Here is a 16153-nt window from a genome sequence, read left to right as displayed (position 1 = left end):
TAAAAGAAAACAAATCAAAAAAGAGGTGTCCAATTTCTCCTATCACTTTGCCTGAACCTCTTCTCTGCACTTCTCACATTCTCCTGTGTCATAATGATTTGTGCAGGTAGTATTCACACCACAATTCTTTTTTTTAATTTAAACAAAAGTATTTTATTATTTTCCAGTTACATGTAGAAATAGTTTTCAAGATTTGTTTATATAAGATTTCAAATTTTTCTCCCTCCCTCCCCTCCTCCCCTAGGCAGCTGGCAATCTGATATAGGTTAAATATACATAATAACATTAAACATATTTCTGTATTAGTCATGTTATTTGAGAAGGATCAGAGCACAAAGGAAAAACCTGAAATCAGAAAACCAACAGCATCAAAAACAAAAGAAATAGTATGGTCCAATCAGCATCCATATTCCACAGTTCCTCTCCCCCCCCCTTACCCCCCCCATTTGGAGAGCCTTTTCCATCATGAGTCCTTTGAAACATTCTTGTTCCGTTGGATTGGTGAGAAGAATCTAGTCCATCACAGTTGATCAACACATGATGTTGATGATACTGTGTACAGTGTTCTTCTGGTTCTGCTCATCTCACTCATTATCAGTTCATGCAAGTCCTTCCAGGTTTCTCTGAACTCCACCTGCTCATCTTTTCTTACAGCACAATAGAATTCCATTACATTCATATACCACAGCTTGTTCAGCCATTCCCCAATTGATGGACATCCCCTCAATTTCCAATTCCTTGCCACCACAAAAAGAACAGCTATAAATATTTTTGTACATGTGGGTCCTTTTCCTCTTTTTATGATCTCTTTGGGAAAAAGACCCAAGAGTGGTATTGCGGGGTCAAAGGGTATGCACAGCTCTATAGCTCTTTGGGCATAATTCCAAATTGCTCTCCAGAATGGTTGGATCAGTTCACAGCTCCACCAACAATGCATTAGTGTTCCAATTTTCCCACAGCTTCTCCAACATTTATTATTTTCCTTTTTTGTCATTTTAGCCAATCTGATTGGTGTCAAGTGGTACCTTAGAGTTGTTGTAATTTGCATCTCTCTAATCAATAGTGATTTAGAACATTTTTTCATATAGGAATAGATAGCTTTGATTTCTTCATCAGAAAACTGCCTGTTCATATCCTTTGACCATTTCTCAATTGGGGAATGACTTGGATTCATATAAATTTGATTTAGTTCTTTATATATTTTAGAAATGAGGCCTTTATCAGAGGTACTGGCCATAAAGATTGTTTCCCAGCTTTCTGTATCTCTTCTAATTTTGGATGTATTGCTTCTGTTTGTACAAAAGCTTTTTAATTTAATGTAATCAAAGTCATCTATTTTCCATTTCATAATATTCTCTATCTCTTGTTTGGTCATAAAACTGCTCTCCTTTCCAAAGATCTGAAAGGTAGACTAGTCCTTTTTCTCCTAATTTACCTATGGTATCACCTCTTATGTCTAAATCATGTACCCATTTTTACCTTATTTTGGTATAAGGTGTCAAATGTTGGTCTATGCCTAATTTCTGCCATACTATCTTCTAGTTTTCCCAGCAATTTTTGTCAAATACTGAATTCTTATCCCAGAAGCTGGGGTCTTTGGGTTTATCAAACAGTACATTACTAATGTCATTTACTACTGTGTCTCCTGTGCCTAGCCTGTTCCATTGGTCCTCCACTCTATTTCTTAGCCAGTACCAGATAGTTTTGATGACTGCCGCTTTATAGTAGAGCTCCAGATTTGGTACAGCTTACCCACCATCCTGTGCATTTTTTTTTATTACTTCCCTTGATATTCTTGACTTTTTGTTTTTCCAGATGAATTTTGTTATTATTCTTTCTAGCTCTATAAAATAATTTTTAGGTAGTCTGATTGGTATGGCACTGAATAAGTACATTAATTTGGGTAGAATTGTCATTTTTATTATATTAGCTCGGCCTATCCATGAGCAATTAATATCTTTCCAATTTTTTAGATCTGATTTGATTTGTTTGAAAAGTGTTTGGTGATTGTGTTCATAGGGTTCCTGGGTTTTTCTTGGCAAATTGACTCCCAAGTATTTTATATTATCTACCATTACTTTAAATGGAATTTCTCTTTCTATCTCTTGCTGCTGGACTTTGTTGGTCATGTATAGAAATGCTGACAATTTATGTGGATTTATTTTATATCCTGCTACTTTGCTAAAGTTGTTAATTGTTTCCAGTAATTTTTGAGTTGACTCTCTAGAATTCTCTAAGTATACCATCATATCATCTGCAAAGAATGATAGTTTTGTTTCCTCCTTGCCTATTCTAATTCCTTTAATTCCTTTTTCTTCTCTGATTGCTAAGGCTAACATTTCTAGTACAATATTAAATAATAGAGGTGATAATGGACATCCCCGATTCACCCCTGATCTTATTGGGAAGGCCTCTAACTTATCTCCATTACATATAATGTTTGCTGATGGTTTTAGGTAGATACTGCTTATTATTTGAAGGAAAGCTCCACCTATTCCTAAGCTCTCTAGTGTTTTTATTAGGAATGGGTGCTGTATTTTGTCAAAAGCTTTCTCTGCATCTATTGAGGTAATCATATGATTTTGGTTAGTTTTCTTATTGATATGGTTGATTATGTTGATAGTTTTCCTAATATTTAATCAGCCCTGCATTCCTGGTATAAATCCCACCTGGTCATAGTGTATTATCCTGGTGATCACTTGCTATAATCTCCTTGCTAATATCTTATTTAAGATTTTAGCATCAATATTCATTAGGGAAATTAGTCTATAACTTTCTTTCTCTGTTTTGGCTCTGCCTGGTTTTGGTATCACCACCATATTTGTGTCATAAAATGAATTTGGTAGAACTCCTTCTTTACCTATTTTTCCAAATAATTTGTATAATATTGGAATTGATTGTTCTTTAAATGTTTGGTAGAATTCACCTGTAAACCCATCTGGCTCTGGGGATTTTTTCTTAGGGAATTCATTAATGGTTTGTTCAATTTCTTTTTCTAATATGGGCTTATTTAAGGAATTTATTTCCTTTTGAGTTAACCTGGGCAGTTTGTATTTTTGTAAATATTTATCCATTTCATTTAGATTATTAAATTTATTGGCATACAGTTGGGCAAAATAGTTCCTAATTATTTCTTTAATTTCCACTTCATTGGTGGTAAGATCACCCTTTTCATTTTTGATACTGGTAATTTGGTTTTCTTCTTTCTTTTTTTAATCAAATTAACCAATATTTTATCTATTTTATTGGTTTTTTTCATAGAACCAGCTCTTCATTTTATTGATTAATTCTATAGTTTTCTTGCTTTCAATTTTATTAATTTCTCCTTTAATTTTCAGGATTTCTAATTCAGTATTTAATTGGAAATTTCTAATTTGTTCTTTTTCTAGCTTTTTAAGTTGCATGCCCAATTCATTGATCTCCTCTTTCTCTTTTTTATTCATGTAAGCAGTTAGAGCTATAAAATGTCCCCTAATCACTGCTTTGGCTGCATCCCATAAATTTTGGTATGTTGTCTCATTATTGTCATTCTCTTGGATAAAGTTATTGATTGTTTCTATGATTTTTTGTTTGACCCACTCATTCTTTAGAATGAAATTATTTAGTTTCCAATTGATTTTCATTCTACTTTTCCATGGCTCTTTCTTACATGTAATTTTTATTGCAACATGATCTGAGAAGGATGCATTTACTATTTCTGCCTTTCTACATTTGACTATGATGTTTTTGTGCCCTAATACATGGTCAATTTTTGAAAATGTGCCATGTACTGCTGAGAAAAAGATATATTCCTTTCTATCTCCATTCAGTTTTCTACAGACATCTATCATGTCTAACTTTTCTAGTATTCTATTCACCTCTTTCACTTCTTTCTTATTTATTTTGTGACTAGATTTATCTAATTCTGAGAGGGGAAGATTCAGATCCCCCACTAGTAGCGTTACTGTCTATTTCCTCTTGTAACTCATTTAACTTCTCCTCTAAGAATTTGGATGCTTACCACTTGGTGCATACATGTTTAATATTTATATTACTTCATTATCTATAGTACCTTTTAGCAAGATGTAGTTTCCTTCCTTATCTCTTTTAATTAGATCTATTTTTGCCTTTGCTTTGTCTGAGATAAGGATTGCTATCCCTGCTTTTTTGACTTTAGCTGATGCATAATATATTCTGCTCCAGCCTTTTACCTTTACTCTGTGTGTATCTCTCTGCTTCAAATGTGTTTCTTGTAAACAGCATATTGTAGGATTCTGGTTTTTAATCCACTCTGCAATTCGCTTCCATTTTATGGGAGAGTTCATCCCATTCACATTCACAGTTAAAATTATTAACTGTTTATTTGCCTCCATCTTCTTTTTCCCCCTATTCCACTTGACCAGTGTTTTGCTTCTGACCACTGCCTCCCTCAAGCTGTCCTCACTTTTATCAGCTGCCCTTCTTTTTCTTGCCCCTTTTCCCCCCTACTTGTGCCCTCCCTTCTATCAATACCACCCTTTTTCCCCTTCCCCTTTTGTTTCCTTATAGAGTAAGCTAATTTTCTTTGTACAAATGGGAGTGTATTTTTTCCCTCCCTGGACCAAGTCTGATGAGAGTAAGGTTGCAACAATGCCCACCCCTCCCTTCTTTCCCTCTGTTGTAATGGGTTCTTTTTGTGCCTCTTCCTTTGATATAATTAACCCCATTCTACCTCTCCCTTCCTCTCCTCTCCCTAGTCTTCTTTTATTTTGTCCCTTAAGTTTCTTTATATCATCACATCAAAGTTGATTTAATAATAATACCTTTACAGAAATACAGATCCCAAGAGTTAAAAGTATTATCCTCCCTCATATGAACTCAAGCAGTTTAACATCATTGAACAACCCTTTTCTCCCCGTTGTTTACCTCTTTATATTTCTCTAGAGTCTTATATTTGGAGATCAAATTTTCTGTTCATCTCTGGTCTTTTTCCCAGGAAGCCTTGGAAATCTCCTAGTTCATTGAATGTCCATCTTTTCCTCTGAAAGAGAATGATCAGTTTTGCTGGGTAGTTGATCCTGGGTTGTAATCCAAGCTCCTTTGCCTTCCTATATATCATATTCCAAGCCCTGCGATCTTTTAATGTTGAAGCTGCCAGGTCCTGTGCAATCCTGACTGTGGCTCCATGGTATTTAAATGGTTTCTTTCTGGCTGCTTGGAGTATTTTCTCCTTCACCTGATAATTCTGGAGTTTGGCTACCATATTCCTTGAAGTGTTCCTTTTAGGGTCTCTTTCAGGAGGTGTTCGGTGGATTCTTTCAATGATGATTTTATCCTCTGATTCTACAATTTCCAGGCAGTTCTCCATAATAATTTCCTGGAATATGCCGTCTAGACTCTTTTCTTGATCATGGCTTTCACGTAGTCCAATAATTCTCAGATTATCCCTCCTGGATCTATTTTCTAGGTCAGTTGTTTTTCCAGTGAGGTATTTCACATTTTCTTCTATTTTTTCAGTCTTTTGATTCTGCTCATCAGATTCTTGTTGTCTCATGGAGTTATCTGCTTCCACCTGCTCAATTTTAATTTTTAAGGCTTTATTTTCCACAGTAAGCTTTTGCACTTCTTTTTCTGTTTGGCTAATTTTCTCTCTCATTTGGCCAATTGTATTTTTTAAGGAATTGTTTTCCTCAGTCATTTTTTGTGCTTCTTTTTGCAGTGTAACTCTCATTTCTCTTATTTCTTTTTCCATTTTTTCTTCTACTTCTCTTATTTGATTTTTAAAAGCCTTTTTGAGCTCTTCAAAGATGGCTTTTTGGTCTTGAGACAAGATCATCTTCCCTCTTGAGTCTTCACTTGTGGGCATTTTGACTAACTCATCTGTGTTTGAATTTTGGTCTTCCGTTTCACCATAGAAGTTGTCAATGGTAAGGGTCCTTTTTTGTTTCTTGCTCATGTTGTTGGCTATTTTTAAACTTATAAAGTTGAAGTCTGCTCCTGGGGCACAGGGTTCACGGTTCCAAGCTTCTTACTGCTCTCAACTGCCCCACTCACGGCTGCCCCGCTCTCAGCTGTGTCAAGTTACAACAGTGTTGAGCTGCCAGTGAGTTGAGCTGCCAGTGAGTTGAGCTGCCAGTGAGTTGAGCTTTGCTGAGGTGATCTGCCAGCTGAGATGAGTGGTGCTAAGCCACACTGAGCCGAGCTTTACTGAGGTGAGCCACCCTCCCCTTTTACCCCAGGTGAGATGCCCTCCCCTTTTACCCTAGGTGAGACAGACATTTTCCGAAGTCTTCTAAATTTTCTCACATAGCAGGATTTTGTCTCTCTTTTTGTAGATTCTGTAGTTCCAGAATCTGTTTAGAGACTTGGTTTAATGTTGTTTTTGAGGGAAATACAGGAAAGCTCAGGAACGTTCCTAGCTTCTCTCCGCCATCTTGGCTCCACCCCCGGAAGGTACACCACAATTCTTTTTTTTTTTTTTTTGTGGGGCAATGGGGGTTAAGTGACTTGCCCAGGGTCACACAGCTAGTAAGTGTTAAGTGTCTGAGGCTGGATTTGAACTCAGGTACTCCTGAATCCAGGGCCAGCGTTTTAACCACTGTGCCATCTAGCTGCCCCTACACCACAATTCTTAAGAGCAGAGTTTATAGACCAAGGGCTCAGCATAGTTTTTTGCTAATAGTTAATATGTAATTTTTTTCAGAAAACATTTATTGAGCACATCCAATGTGCAAGATACTTTGTTGGGCTCTAGAGATTCAAAGGCAAAAACAACAATCCCTGCCTTCAAGGAGCTTATATTCTGCAAGAAGAATAAACATGTTGACAAATAAGCAAATGCAAATTTATATGAAATAATTTCTAGAAAGTACTGATAGATAATAGGAAAGAATCAGAATAGACCTTATTTTAGAGATAACATTTGAGTTATGCTATGAAGCATGCTAGGGATTCTTTGAGGTAAAGGTGTATGTGGGATTGCATTCCAAAGATGGAAACTTTCTGCATAAACCCACAGAATGGAGAGATGGAATGTTTGCAAGGAATAGCGCTAGCAAGGCAGTTTGACTTGAATGGTAAGTATAAGATGGAGAGTAATATGAAATGACTAGAATGGTGGGTAGGAGTCTTAAAGGGCTTTGAATGTCAAACTGTGAAATTTCTATTTTATCCTAAAGGCAATGGAGCACCATTGGAGCTTTATGAGGACAAAGGTTAGGTAACATGGGCAGATGTATGTTTTAGGAATATGGTTATAGAAACTGTACAAAGATTAGTTTGAGGAAGAGAAAGACTAAAAGCAAAATGAGCAGTTAGGAAGCTATTACAACAGTTCAGATGATGAAAGCGGGCCTAAGCTAAGGTAGAGTAGAGAGAAGAAGACAGATGAGAGACATTGGAGAGTTAGAATTTATAAAATTTGTCAACTGGTTTGTTATGGGAGTAGAAGGTGAGTGAAGAGTCACTGATAATAACTGATATTTATGTAGCACTTTAAAGTTTACTAAGCATTTTTTAAATTTGTACTTCACAAAAATCCCTATGAGATAAATACTACAAGTATTATTATCCCTGTTTTACAAATGAGGAAACTGAGCCTCAAAAGTTAAGTGAGCTATGGTTACATAGCAAATATACATCTAACGTAGGATTTGAACTTAGTTTTATTCACATAGAAATCTTGCTCTGTTGATTCTCCCATATTTCTCCTTGACTCCAAGGTTGGAAGCCTGGGTGGTTGGAAGAATGGAATGGAAATTTTTTGAGTGAGAATATGGTCAAAAAAAAAAAAGAAAGAAAGAAAAAGAAAAAAAGGGGCAGCTAGATGGCGCAGTGGATAGAGCACCGGCCCTGGAGTCAGGAGTGCCTGAGTTCAAATCCGGCCTTAGACACTTAACACTTACTTGCTGTGTGATCCTGGGCAAGTCACTTAACCCCAATTGCCTCATCAAAACAAACAAACAAAAGAATTCTAAGTTGAATCATTTATTATTAGATATTAAACTGAAATTCATGGATTCATTTTAACTTGAATCTAACCAATTTCACTTTATATATTGTGGCTATTTACAATTTGTCATAGAGCTACTGTGCCATACTGAGAGACAGTGCTAAACTTGGAGTTAAAGAAAGCTGAATTTAAATCCCACCTCACTACATTTCTCTAGGCCTAAATTTTCTTCTCTAAAATGTAGTATGGAGCAAACCCTGGCTTCTTGAAGACAGGGCTAATGGGATGAAAGCTTTGGAAGATTCTAGTAAGCTAGGAAGACCAATACTGTCACCTGAGGAGAAGCCTCACTAGTTTCACAGATATTAATTACCAAAATATTCACCACCAGGGAGGGAGTTTTTATTGTTGTTGTTTTCTTGTGTTTCATTTTTAACTTTTGTTATTGGGGGTTTTTTGGTCACAAATTGGTATCTACATTTGGGTAAAGAATACCCAAGTGAGAAAATCAGAATCCTTATTTCTACCTCCCTCCTGGACACATTTTCTCCTTTAACTTACATAACACTGTCTCTCTTGGTTCTCTTCCTAATTTTTTTAACTTTCTTTTCAGTCTCTCTTTCTAGATAATTTCCAGGGGTATACTGGCTGAATGACAAACTTTTAAGTTTCATCTGCATCATTAACACTTCTCCATTACAATCAATAAAATAATAAATAAGGCCCTGATTTGATTTGTAGCATTTGCAGATTTCTGAGGTATAAATGCTTATACTGAGTTTAGAGCCCAGTGTAGCTTTAAATCGGCTGCAACATATCCTAGATCCTCTTCTTTCCATTCAAAAGTTCTGCCCTGGGCCGCCTTCTCTCTCTCTCCATATTTATTCCATTGATAGTGAATCCAGATCTTCTGAATTCAGTTATCAGTTTCATGAAGACTCCTTCCAAATCTATATATCCTGCCTGAATATCAGTCTTGAGCTCCATTAGCTCCCTACTGGACAGCTGTACCTGATGTCCCATAAGCATCTCAAAAATATCTCCAACTAATTAACTGCCCTCTAAACCTATTCCTCTTCCAAACTTCACTATTTCTGTTGAGGGTGCCCCATGCTTCTAGTTACCCAGTTCTGTAACCTTTGTTAAGGACCAAAATTCTAGCTAAACTGTCTAAAATATCTAATGAGTGGTCGCCAATAAATTATAAGCTTTAGCAAGAGTTAGACTTTTAAGCATTTATTAAGGAGAATAAGAATTTGGTAAAGAGAGAGAAAAAGGCCTAAATTCCTAGCTATTAAAGGGAGAGCACATTTCTAGCTCCGCTCTCCACCAGAGTCCAAAGGAAAGAGCCCGAGACTGAGCGCCAGTCTCTTCCTTCCTCCTCCCACTAGTCCGCGTCACTTCCTGACTCCTGAAGAAAAGACTCCTGGTCTTGCCCTCAAAGACCTTCCCTTCATGGGCAGAACTCTTCTACAGTAAGTATCCAGCAGGTGGCGTTATTCCAATCGTTACAGTCCCCCCTGTTGTTCCTCAAGAAACAAAATGTTTCCTTGACGGAACAGTAAAAAGAATATAATAACTATTGCTAACTAATAATATGTGAACAACAATATAGAAAAGGAAGAGAGGAAAGTTTTGTCCAGAGGGGCGATTTTTTTTTTTTTGTCCTCATGAACCGACGCTTTGACATTAATCTTGCAAAGGGAGGGCCTCTGCAGAGAATACATGTTACAGATGGTGTATATTATAACAGAAAGAGAAAAAAAAACAAAAACAACAAATCAAAACTGTTCATTTAAAGTCTCTGAAAGTCTTTTCTCAGATGTCCTCTAGGTGTAGTCGTGGAATGGAAGTCTTTTCAGGGGTTGATGTGTGGATGCTGGTAATCAGCCAGGAAAATTTCCTACAAAATTGAGCTTAACACAACTTTAAAATAGCTTTGTCAATAATCAAATCAAACAATGAAAGTTCTCAAAAACATGTCTAAGGGAATTCAGAATCTTAGTTGTTACACATGAAACATATAATAAAACAAAAATTGAAACATTCTTTAAAATTATAATATTACTATAGTCCCCCTTTATGGAGGGTAATTGAGAAGACAATTGCTGCGATATTAATTATTAAAAATAATTTTTATCTTTGTTTCATCACTTTTTGCATCATCTGCCTAATTATCCTCATGCCATTATGAGAAATTAAAAAATCTAATATAATTGGTAACAGGTGTCAAGGCCAAATTCAACACTGTATTTATCATGACACCTGAGATAATTATGGGGGTTACCATAAAAGAACAGAGAAATGATGGGATATGAGCATTCCCACACTTGAGCAATATATACTGCCCATGCAGTATACCAGGCTTAAAATAGGTGGATGGAATATTTGTCCATGCCACTGAACATATTGGAGGAAACTGAGTCAGACTTAATCAGATGCATGGGATTGAGATGTCCATGGCATCAGGCATATAGGAGGGAGCATGGAAGCCAGGTGTAGAAGTGAGATGGGTGGGATGAATACTTCCAGCCATCTGTACAATATTGTGGGGAAAAATAAAATAAAATATTAAACCAAGAGAATCCAACCTCAACATTTGTCAAAAGCCGTTCCCTCGGCCATACCTTGACTTCATGCATGTCTCCCCTCATGTGACAGTTCAGTGTCTGCTCTTGCATGTATTCCTCTTGTGATTGGATGGCATCTTGGCCAACTGGCATCTGATAACTCAGAATAAAGGCAATTAATGTCTTAAATGATAAGTTCCCATAATCCAAGTCTCATATGGATTTAAAAATTGAGGATAATAAATGATTGCAAAAAATGTGAATACATCTTGACTCAGAACACAATATATAATTATGCAACAATTTCAAATAATACCCCTTTTTTTTTACTTAGTATACAATTACTTTTGTGAAAAATCAGAACATACTTAAATACAAGTTAAAGCACAACAGAATCTCAAAGAACTTTTTTTTTTTTGAAAAAAGAAAACTTTTACAAATGTTCCCCTCTTTTTTTTTTTTTTTGGAATATGCTTATCAAAAATAATACTTCTAGAATCAATTTACACTTGCCATGACAAACAATTTGCCAGGGAAATGCTTTAAAGAGTTTGATCAAATAATCAGTTGAGAAAAAATAACAAAAACAAACAACTCGGAATATGGGAGCACAATACTCCTAGAATTAACATTGTATAATGAAATCAAAACCATCTTGCAATGTTTCAAAATTAGATAGACAAATGAATAGAAGAAAATACACATGGAACAATAAAAGACAGTGAAATTCAAACTAAGGAAATCTAAATGAATATGAACTTAATATCAATAAGAGTATTATAAAATATAAACTTGATCACATGACTATAAAAAGCTTTTACAAATATTCTCCTTGTTTTAGAAACTAGGTATAAGACACAATCTCAAAAGCATGAAAATCTCTATGAAAATAAACCCATACCATTAATTTCAAAATGTATATGTAATAGCATAGAAATCCTATGTAACCTCTGAACTGATACTATTAATAATCTGAGTGAATTTAGAACACTTTTGATTCCGATATCTAAAATCCCCAATACTCATATCAATACCTTGCTGCTTACTTCTACATTTCTGTAAAATATATACCCTTCCATGGCAAAAGAAGCGGAGTCTTGAACTATGTTGATGATTGTCATTCTTATTCGGCTTAAGTTTTTCTTCTTTAACCCCTCTATATTGTCTGTCAGCCTTTTCACCATACAAATGCTTTATAAGATTACTAATTAAAGACAAAAGCAGGTTAGCAAAATTATGAACAAAACGAGCATATCTGGAATTTAAAGGGTTTTCTAAAGTTGTCTCAGAAGCACAGCCAGGCTGGGGAAGGGGTGAGCCTGAAGCTGCAAATGCAGTTAGAGAAAGTTGCGCATGAGCATTAGATCTCTGGACTTCCCAGGCAGGGGAAGCAATGGGCTTAGCCATGGGAGGAGTAGAGGGTGGGGTCTGGAGAGGAGGGGAGGGACCAGAGCAATTTGAATCAGACTTGATTTTGAACTCAGGCCTGGATTCCTCTTCCCCCACTTTGCCTCCAGATGCTAGGGGATTAAAAACTTCTAGAGGGTGGGTCATTGCCTCCAGGCATGCAAAATTAGAGCAACAATTAGTGTTAGAATTGGGAAAAGCTGCAGGAATCTCTTCAGGTTTCTCTGAAAAAGCATGGTTGGGAGAGGGAGTGATATTTCCTTGTGTGAGTAAGTTGCTGGCTCTTTTAACAAAAATAAAAAGAAAAATAGAAAATCCACAAAAACAAAGCATTAACATGATCTTATCCCCCATTTGTCTGGTTAAACAGACTAAAATCAAAAATAGGGTAATTAGGGAGTTTAAAAGGTCCATTTGAAAAAATTTAAAGGAAAACACAGCCAGTACTCCAGTACTTAGCAGTTAAAGGGAGAGGGAGGGGAAATTTCTTACCCAACCAGAAGATCAGAAGACTGAAGTTTAGCTTTCCTCTTCGTGGTCAGCCATCTGTTAAGGGTTAAAATTCTAGCTAAACTGTCTAAAATATCTAATGAGTGGTCGCCAATAAATTATAAGCTTTAGCAAGAGTTAGACTTTTAAGCATTTATTAAGGAGAATAAGAATTTGGTAAAGAGAGAGAAAAAGGCCTAAATTCCTAGCTATTAAAGGGAGAGCACATTTCTAGCTCCGCTCTCCAGCCTAGATTCCTATCTATTAAAGGGAGAGCACATTTCTAGCTCCGCTCTCCACCAGAGTCCAAAGGAAAGAGCCCGAGACTGAGCGCCAGTCTCTTCCTTCCTCCTCCCACTAGTCCGCGTCACTTCCTGACTCCTGAAGAAAAGACTCCTGGTCTTGCCCTCAAAGACCTTCCCTTCATGGGCAGAACTCTTCTACAGTAAGTATCCAGCAGGTGGCGTTATTCCAATCGTTACACCTTGGACTTGTCCTTGACTCTTCCCTCTCCTACACCTCCCATATCCAATCAGTTACTAGGTCTGGTAAGGCCTATTGCCACATTATTTTCTTGAATCTGTACCCCATCTCCATTTACACAGTATCTAACCAGTTCAGACCTTTGTCACCTTTTGCCTATACTGTTGCAGTAGGCTCTTAACTGATTTCTCTGTGTCCAGTCTTGCCCCTTGCCAATTCTCCAAACAGCTGCCAAATTAGTATTTCTAAAACATATTTCTTACCATATCACCTCATTCTCTAACCCTCTCTATACCCAACAATTTTCAATGGCCACTTTGCCTCTAGGACAAAATATAGTTTTCTCATTCTGTCATTTAAAGGCCTCCACAATCTAGCCTCCACTTATTCCAGTCTTATTTCATATTACTTCCATTTCTATACTTTCTCTTCTGATCAGCCTCCTTTGCTAAGCTAATCCTCATGAACGTTATTCTATCTCCTGCCTCTGTACATTTGTCTATATGGCCCTCCACATCTGCCATGTATTCTGCTTTTCCCTCTTTCTTGTAAAATTCCCGGCTTCTTGAAAATCATACGTCAGGGTCCTCTTCATCCCCTTTCCTTTCCCTTAGAGAGATTGTGTGACTCGCTTAGAGTCACACAGATAGTTAAGTGTCTGAGGCAGGATTCAAGCTGAAGTCTTCCTGACCTCTATCCCTGGTACCCCCTAGCTGCATCTAATAGCTGTATGACCTTGGACAAGTCAAAATCAGTTTCAGTTTCCTCATTTGTAAAATAATGATGATGATGATAACTATGATAACTTCTCAAAGTTGTGAGGATCAAACGAGATATAATACATTTTAATTGTTTTATAAGACCTAAAACCCTACATAAATAAATGCCATTTATTTTAAATGGTAAATTTTGTTTTTTAATTAGTGACTTTATGGGGGGTAAAATTGAGGCATTCTCTATTAGTAGAGTATACTGATTCTCTTTCATTTGAATTGTCATAAATGAAAGTAGACATGCCACCAACAGTTCTACTTCCTTGTTTAATATCACAGCTTATCTATAATATTGACTGAGCAAAGTTTTATATAATTCAGGTTAGATTTTATGTTGTGTGTTTACAATTTATGTTGGCCTGACTGCTCATCAGAATAATGAGACAGCTCTTCAGAGGAATTCTTTGAGCCTGTGTGTTGCAAGTGAACCATTGAAGGACAATCATCCAGTATAATAATTGTAGCTCATATTAATGTATTAACGAATAGCTCTTGGTAGTCCTCAGTTAATAAATGATGATATCATACATAGTACTTGAGGTACATAGTATATGAATTATCTCCATTTTATAGGTGAAAAAACTAAGGACTGGGTGGTGAGGTGATTTGCCCAAAGTCACCCACAGCTCTAGTGGAACTTGGTTGCCTAAGGCTACATCCAGTTTTCTTTTCCCTGTACCACCCTCTCTCTATACTGGATTAGAATATATCCAAAAGATTCAAAAATACAGACAGCTTGGAGTTGTCAATGACAGAGCATTAACAATACATGAAAGGTTAGGTTCGTTGGTTGGGATTCTTTTGGTGGTAGGGTGGGAAAGTAGAGACCCATGTTTTCATTGCTATAGGGAATATATTTTAATTGTCCTTTTAATTGTTCTTTGCTAAACAGGTAAAACCAACTGCAGAAAAAACACCGGATGTTTTCAAAGAGATAGTGTAATTTATATGGGACTCCTTTTTCCAATACTATTAACTGGAAAAAAAAATGCCTGAACCAATACTGTTAACTGTAGTTAACACTGAATGCAGTGATTGTCTGGGGCACTGCAATTAACTGGATTAGAAAAGAGGTAGTCACTGTGAAAATTTCTGATTACCAGAAAACTGGCTTTATCAATGCAGTAAAACACCATGTCGATTTTCTGTTTTCTTCTCAAATATATGAACTGTAACTTCATCTTCACATGCCTTATACTGATGGTTTCTCTACTTTTTTCAAACAAACCCAGACCACCTAAGCACTGTGCCAGTACTAAAGTTCTGGTACCACCAGGCTAAAGGCAAGGAGAGCCTGAGAAAAGAAATAGTAGTAGTTAGTCAGGAAAACAACCCATTTATTACAAGTAGGGAAGGTGAAGCACAGGACCACTTCTGAAATTTTAATGAGCCTTGGGCCTAATGCCCCATCACAGCATTACTTCTCATCTGTGATGTGTTGCCAGCTATTCATAATATGACAAGCATTCCTTTCCACATCTACCAATGTAGAGCAATTGTTCACTAGTGGAATTGAGGGAGAAAATTGCTAGGTGTAAATTTTGAACTACAGTTTTTATAGAAATTCATCAACTCGGTTTAAACAATTTCTGTTATGCAGTTAGATATTCTCGTCTTCATTGTCTCATTTCAGGCTGTTTTGTTTTCATTCAAACACCATATCTTAATTTAGTCCTGTTTTATGCCTTTCTGATGATTGTTGAGCAATAAAAATTCTAACAGACATTTGTTACCCAGGAATGAATATCTCCTTTTTGGTTAGTTTGGGGGATCTGTGATACACTGATCTCTATAAAGTACTTCACGTGGCTATCTAACACAAGTATCGGTAAATTATTTTGAAAATTTAACATTTTCAGATATAAAGCAAGCTGAAAAAGTAATGAATAGGTTTCATATGAAAATAATGCTAAAATACATCTCCTCAATACAATGTAGTATAAACTCCTTGGGAGGAAGGATAGACTCATTTATATTTTTATTTTCCTCAGTGCCTAAAATAGTATTTAGCACATGGTAAATACTTAATAATATTTTAACTGAACTGAATCCATTTGATAATAATGCATCCCTCAGGAGCCAGGAGCTGATTTTTTGATTAGTCAACTAGTTAATCTCCATTTAACTTAACTTTTGTTTTTGTTTTTTTTTTGGTTAGGCAATGAGGGTTAAGTGACTTGCCCAAGGTCACACAGCTAGTAAGTGTTAAGTGTCTGAGGTTGGATTTGAACTCAGATCCTCCTGACTCCAGGGCTGGTGGTCTATCCACTGAGCCACCTAGCTGCCCCCATTTAACTTAACTTTTTTTTTTTTTTTAGTGAGGCAATTGGGGTTAAGTGACTTGCCCAGGGTCACACAGCTAGTAAGTGTTAAGTGTCTGAGGCCCGATTTGAACTCAGGTACTCCTGACTCCAGGGCCGGTGCTCTATCCACTGCGCTATCTAGCTGCCCCCTGCCCCTTAACTTTTAACTAGTTAATCCTTAAAAATAAGAATGTACAACTTTGACCATATATCTTTACC

Source organism: Dromiciops gliroides, chromosome 1 (genome assembly GCF_019393635.1).
Source record: "Dromiciops gliroides isolate mDroGli1 chromosome 1, mDroGli1.pri, whole genome shotgun sequence".
NCBI lineage: Eukaryota > Metazoa > Chordata > Mammalia > Microbiotheria > Microbiotheriidae > Dromiciops > Dromiciops gliroides.
This window is presented reverse-complemented; position numbering follows the sequence as displayed.